This window comes from Malurus melanocephalus, unplaced genomic scaffold (assembly GCF_030028575.1).
Source record: "Malurus melanocephalus ecotype Western Australia unplaced genomic scaffold, MMel_1.1 scaffold_103, whole genome shotgun sequence".
Taxonomy (NCBI): Eukaryota; Metazoa; Chordata; class Aves; order Passeriformes; family Maluridae; genus Malurus; species Malurus melanocephalus.
In genome coordinates, this window is record NW_026623335.1 from 204,231 (window position 1) to 211,733 (window position 7,503).

Below are 7,503 nucleotides of genomic sequence, written 5' to 3' on the forward strand. Positions count from 1 at the left end.
TTCTTCTGGAGGTGTGGTTGTTTGATCACATTAACTGTTGTCTTTATGCTAATGATTTATAGTGTTAAAATGTGGGTTTTTTTGAAAATGCAGATATTTGTKCTTTGTACAGTTTAGGGAGTTCAGATTGATACTTTTTAATTAATTTTATTTTTTTTTCTAATTTTATGGTGCAGGGGATTCATAAGTAATTTTCAATATTAGGCTTTTATACTCTGTTTAGTTTATTTCTTGAAACTCTCATTAAAAACAGTCAGCATCTCTTCTTTTCTGTGTTCATTTCTATTATTATAATCTCTCTTCAACAGAATTGGTAACCTGCATTATTTTTTCAGCTTCATGTAGTAAATAATAGTACATGTCTGAGACTCATCACAACAACAAATAAGATGGTGCATTGCACATCATCCTTTCCACAGTGCCACAGCAGGGAGGCCTGGCAGTACATCCATTACCTCTTTTACTTCTTGCAAAAAGCTTAATTTTTCTGCCCTTTGATGTTGTRAGGCAAAACCAGAATAAGAGCTGAGGTAGCTACATGGGGATGTGAGCCTTTGGGAGAACACTATTTTGTTTTAGTCAGAGGAGCAACCCTCACCGGATTGTTCATGTCTTTATCTCCATATTTGCTCCTCTGCCCTCACCCTTTTCATTTTCTCATAACTGGGGAATACTTTTAAAAACCTGGCATCCTAGTTACTGGTTTTGTACTGTGCAAGATTTTTTTATCATTTTGTATTCCTTTCACCATGACAACTATGACCTGATTGAGTGTTCATTTTGTTCTCCTTTTGAGCAAAAAATGCATGTACTATTTCTTCATGCAAAGGTCTTGAAGTATTAAAATAAGGACCAGGTCCCCAAAAATTTGTAAACATTTTGCTCCTTTAAATGGATGACAGACAGCAAAGAGTTTGTGTCCACAAACTCCTGCGATGTGAGACTCAGAAAAATTCCACACAGTAGGAGCTGCTCGTRTATGCATACTTACTGAAAAAATCCCATAAATTATATCATATGTATTGAGCACATAGCACAATTGTTCCTGTGAAATAGCTGACAATATAAGATCACATTCTTCCACACCTTGGAGCAAGCAACTTTCATGTATCTGTAACCTGAACTCCATTACGTTTTGCAAAAAGCTGGAGAAAATCTGGGAGTGAGCAGAGGAATGCAGCCAAATCTTCCTTGAATGCATATGTAGCCTCACAACCTCAGAAGCCTCTTTAGCAGAAAAAAAGTGGTGCAAAATCACAGCAAAGCCCTGATGCCTATGGGATCTATGAATGTTCAGCTATCAAAACAGAAATACCAGTAGCCTGTGAGTTGCACACTGCTGTGGGGATGAATATGCCCCCTCTCTGCTAAACTARTTAATAATACGTCTGTATTTGTACCTGTTATATTATCCCACTGATAAATAAAACCAACATATTTTTCTATCAGGTGTAATTTCATTTCAGTTAAAGTGTGAGCTACATCCTGACTCGACTCCTGTAGAGTCAAGTGCTGATTTGTTTTGGCAGTGAGGTAACTGACTCCTATGAGTCTAACTTAATTTCATCTCTGTGCCTTTGAGATATCCAAAAAACAAACCAAGTGATTTACTTTTGTTTGTTGCTCAGAAGTCTGTGTCTGGCACTATTGTATATTATTTTTTAAACAAATCAAGTTCTGTTCAGACACAACTCCCTCTTTCTCCACAGTTATCTATGAAAACCTGTATTGTTAGTTTGCAAGAAGTGCAATAACTGCAAATTTGTTCAAAATCCGTGGAATATAGTGTATTACACAGTATACAATAAAGCCTGTTGACACCTATGAGCTGCATGGGCTGCAGATCTATTGTTGCTTCACTGCCAGAAGACTCTAACTGCTACTTACATTTCAGAAGAGAGCAGATTCTCATATGCTTGGGATCTCCTGTTGAAACAGAGGAGTTAGTTCTTCTGCCAGAAAAAGAACATCATTTCTGAAGAAAAGGAAAGTGTTTGAGACCTTTCCYTGTAAATGAAGGGCAGTGCACTTGTATGAGCCCATATGTTTAATATGCGTGAAATTAGTGGTTTTTGCATTAATGACAATAATTTTTAAAGAAAAGTGAATACAATGAAAAATGAAAATTGAGACTTGAAGAAATTCTTGAAAAGCACAAATGTACAGATTACCACAAAAGGAGATCAACCAGCTCCTCCCTGGGGCTGAGTTTCACCAATAAAAACACCTTCAAACTCAACAGCCAAACTGGAGTAATTGTGTGTGTAATTTGGCTTGGGTTGAGGACAAATTTCATCCTTAGGGAAGGTGCAGAGAGAATTTTTTTTGGTAGGAAAGGCATAAAAAAGCAAAACCTAAGGAAGAACAGTTCAGACTTACTGGAAAATAATGTTTGATCCAAGACAAGATGTTGGATTTTTAGTTGAATGCTAGAATAGCAGACCCTTATCCAGTGACGGAGTTAACAAACCAGTCATCYTGGCTCCTGAGTCTCTTTCAGGCCCTTTTTCTTAAGAAGGTTGTAATGATACAAATTCATAGAGTAGGTTTAAATAAGAGGATGAAAAGATGGGCACTTTTCCACCACATGGGACAACATAATTTACTTGGGCATTTTTGTAGCTAGGATAGAAATTTAACAGAAGAATTAGGTCTTCTGTGTAGGTTTTATAGTTAAGRTGCTTTGTATGTACCAGTTTTACAGGACAAAATAGAAACAGCACAAATTATTCTTTTCAATTTTAATCTGTATATTCCCTAGCATTGTAGTTGGAGAATCAACCTCTGGGAATATGTTCTTCACATTTCTGTTACTCCTCCAAAATAAGGCTGGGATGGCAGTTTTGCAGGGGGTCAAGACTGCATTCTCAATGTGGAAAAATACTGGGGTTGTGTTTTACCTGTCCTTTCAAGATCTTGCCACTCTGTAAGTCCTCTAAAACAGCAAGTAAATGAGAGAAAAATTGTCAGAATGCATACTTGTTTTTCTTTGATTTTGCTCTAATTTTTTTTTTTTTTTTTTTTTTTTTTTGTGGTCTGCATGAGTGTGCAGGTTTTTTTTTTTTTTTATGTTGTCTTCTTAGGAATATTGAGCACTGGTACTTAGTAGAGTTTCTTAATTGGCATTAATGTAACAGGTTTTTAATAGTTTATCCTAAGGAAAGTCTTGATCTGAATTAAAATTAAGTTCACGTTTTGATAATGCACAGAATTTTGTAAATGCATAGAATATAAATGTTGTGTGGAGGTTATAACTATCCCCAACCAGAACAGYCCAGTTTGTCACTTTACCCACTTACCCACCCTCCTATCCTAAATACCCCACATCTTTTCCCTGCTTTGCATCCAGGCATGCAAAGGATAAAACACTGAAGGAAAAGTGTATAGCATTGTTTTAAAAGTGCCTAATTTGGACATCTAAAATGCCTRTCATTGCAGAGTTACATCTTCGTGTCTCTGCAGGCTGAGGTGAGGCTGAGGGCTTCAGTTACATTTTCTGCTTTGTTCTCTGGAGTCTTGTAAATGCAACTTTAATTGAATTTTCTGCATTTACAGTACTTGTCTTAGGGAGATTATTTGAACCACRTAGCTTTGGCTGTTTATGTTGGGCTAACACATGCCCAGCTCTGCCTTGCGAATAGCTCTGTGGTGCAAAAGTCACCTTTGTCATGGGAAGCACACCAAGTCAGCCACACATGAAAAATGACAAGGTATTTCTCCCTATTTCAGCCAAAAAAGAAGAGAARGTGACTCTGCTGTGGACCTGCTGGATCCCAGCCCAGTGCCTTTGTACCACAACCTCTGTATTGCTCTTCCTTTCTTTTATAGGTTACACTTACCGTCCGTGGCCTTATGCTGCTGTTTTAGGAAACTGTATGGCCTGGCTTTATTCCCATCAGCTGACAGAGATGTGAGAATTCCATTAGCTTGATAACTGCTCTCATTCTGGCTGATATAAYGTGAAAAAAATGTAGTTTGAAAATACCTTCCAGGGCTGTTGTGGTGGCCCAGATGGGGCTGTGTCAGAGACCCCAATTCATTTCACAGCCTTTCAGCCCTCTGGACACCACATTTACTGACTTKAGTCCCTCCACAGCAGGCACAAGGGCAGAAGAGCAAGAAGCTTAGTCAGTGCTTCTGCAAGTGTTTGGATACTTGCTGGAGTTCCATCAGGAAATGCTTCTGATGCAGTAACTTCCTAAGGCTGCCTGAATTAACACACAGGCTCACAGCCTTCCCCAGGCCAGGATGCTCTTTCACAGCAGCAGGATACAAATAGGTTTCTTTCTTACCTTACTACAAAGGGAGCAGTGAGTCTCTTGGGMAATGTGACCTCAGAGCAAAGAACTCCTACCGTCATCTGTGAGTTATGGTTTAAAAGGTTCATGTACTCAATTTTATTTAGAGGAAATAATATTCAAATCTTGAAAACATGAGAGTTCAGCAAGTAAAATTCAAAATGCCTTGACTAGCTACCATCAAGCACCCAACTCTTCCTGGATAAACAACAGGCTACAAAAACATCTCAAAAAATGGAAAATAATGTTGAATTATAAATATATTTGAGAAAATTGTACTGCRCTGGCTGACAATTCATTTTAAAAGAGGAGTAGAAATTGATCAAATGAATTGTTTGTTACTAATTATTTGCCTAGTGCTAGCTGTGATGTGAGACCTTGAGGGTGGGAATAAATTATCTTAATGAGGGATTAGGTTAAGGCATGTTATAAATTCACATTTCAAGAGCTAACCCCACTATCAATATATTTGCCTATAACTGTGAATCTTCTTTAATAGCTGCCTGTCTTTTTTTTTTTTTGCACGGCATAAAATGTTCCTCTGTTTTTAAATCTATGTTCTGAAGTATAGGCCTCCCAGATTCTATCTTCATTAAAAGAACTCAGAAATATCAACAAGGAAAGAACAGTAATGTAAACTGTAAGTTGTATTTCATTATGGATAAAGAAATGTTTACATCCCAAGGATGAAGTACCAGATACCAGATACCATGAGTTGAACACATCCCCACTTTTGGAAATCCTGTGGTGTAGAGCATGAAACCTTATAGTTTTCCAAGTGAAATGAGGCTTGAGAAATGGGGATAAAGTGCTTATACAACCTTGAAGAGAAAAGAGGAACAAGGATGCATGTATTGTTTTGTGGTGACAGTCACCTCTTATGATCCAAACCCTTTACAGACCCATCATGGCTTGCCTCAGACAGTCTAAACATGAAGGCTTTTAAATCCTGTCTTCCTCCAATTWAGCTTCTGTAATCACATTATTATCATACTTAATTTTTATAACTGCTATWAAAAATGCATAGCAAATTCAGAGACAGGTAAATCATTGGTGATTGAGAKAGGGACCATTTCTCTTTGTATATTTGTGCAATGTTTTGTGAGTCTAGATATTAACACAATATAACAACCACATAATGGTAAACATTACATTTTTCTCTCACTGAGCCTTTCCCATTTTCCTTAGATGTCCTCAAAGAGCTTTTAAAAGAAAGGGCAGGTTAATGTCTGTGTTCCAACAGGCAGTTCAATGCCCACAGTCACTCAGCAGGTCAATGGGACAATCAACATTCACACAGCTCCCTGTGCCTCGTTGGCAGCAGTCCTACACTTCGCCACAAGGCCATCAGTGCTGGCAGTTTTCTGAGGTGGAAGTGGAGAATCAAGAGGATGTGTTGGAAAGTCGTGCCTTTCCATTCACTTGTTTTGTTTCAGAGTTCATTTGATTTAGTTTCTTCTGTACTTTTAAGGTGTGATGTAAGTTTGTCAAGAGGTTTAGAGGACTTGTAAAAAAGGTCTTTTGCTTGCTTTTTGATTTTTTTGACTATACACTGCTGGTTACCTGTCTCCCCCTTCCTGTAGCACTTGGTGTATGATCAGTTCAGCTCTGGGCACACATAGTAGATGATACACTATCCATACTTATTAGCAGAGTGTTTGGGGGATGCTCTTCACCTCACTGGAAACAGAGTTGGTCCCTCTCTACTTCCAGAAGGACTTGTTTCCCAGCCCTGTCAGTCAAACCCCTTGCTCCTGAACTTGGGAATAGCAGCAAACTTCCCAGTATTCATTATTCTATTCTATTCTATTCAGTAGCAATTCAGAGGCAGCACTTGTGTGTTTGGTTTGTGCAGTAAAGATTCATCACATTCTTGGATCAGCTACTTTGTCAGCTCCACAAACACAGGCACAGGAACACACAGAGAGGGAAGAAAAAAAATGAGCTTCATATGTTTCATTCATGTCAGAACTCAACAGCTTCAAGAGTGCAAATATTCTGCAGTCACTCATGAAAAGAATTTTTTAATAATAAATATCTAACAATTAATGGGCTGGTAGCTGCAGTTGTCTTCAGGGCATAATATCTAATTTCCTTGCAATGTTTCATATCCTTACTTTTCATGCTGCAACAGTCTATCATTAAAACCAAACSCAGGTTTCTATCACTTTTATTTATTTTTCAAATCAACTTATAAATCAGTGCCAGACCTTGTTACAGATGAGTTCCAATAAATTATCAGCTGTGGACAAATTCTGAATGTTAAACATTCTCTGTTTTTTCCTTTTTTCCACCCCCACTTAACTGTGCTCCTGTATCACCCTTTGAGACTGGAGCTCATGACGTGCAGGGGATATTTGGAGGTTTTTGCCCTCTTAAACCAGATGGAAAGCTGGTTACTTAATTACATGCTTTTCTAAATAATGTAACAATGTATTTCTTTCTCAAGCTAAAAAATACATAGAGAAACAGTTTGACACAACCTGTAACAAAATTTACATCTGGACTTTAGTAAAATAGACATAATTTCTTCTGCTTCTAGCTGACAAGTAATTCCCAGAGCAACTTGTAACCCTCATTTAACTCATGTTAATTCTTTTACCAAAATGCTCTGTCGTTGCCCTTCACAAGAAGGCCATAAACACTTTCCTGGACTGATGCTAAGTTTTCCTTAGCTGATTTCTMACTTCTAAATTGGATTGTTGCACTGAGTCAATTAGTTAAGTAAATTTTATTGCCAGTTTTACCACTGGGCTGAGATACATCAAATGGCCTAAAGTGGCATAGCTTTGCATGACTGATGGAAAGATCTGAATATCGTAATTAGCAAAATAACATTTTAAAATATTCTAGGTTCAGTTCACCTGAATGAACTCTGTAACATGTGAACATGTATGGAAGTAAAGATGCACTCAAAAAAATTCATTTACAGAAAACCCTTTCCGAAATATGTTCTCTCACAGTTTTCCTCTTTTGGGTCTCCTCCATTCTACTTGCTTTTTGCTTTTTTCTTTTCATTACAATCATAATGCTTCTTTTTTTTGTTTCAATCTCTTGGGTGTTCAAAACTTTTGCTTTATTGTTAGATGTCATGGATTTCAATCCCCACAGATAGAGTATGACTTAGTTGATTCTACCTCCTTGAATGCAAGTAAACTTCAACCCATTCCAACCTTAGAGGAATCAAGTGGAAATTAGTGTTCCT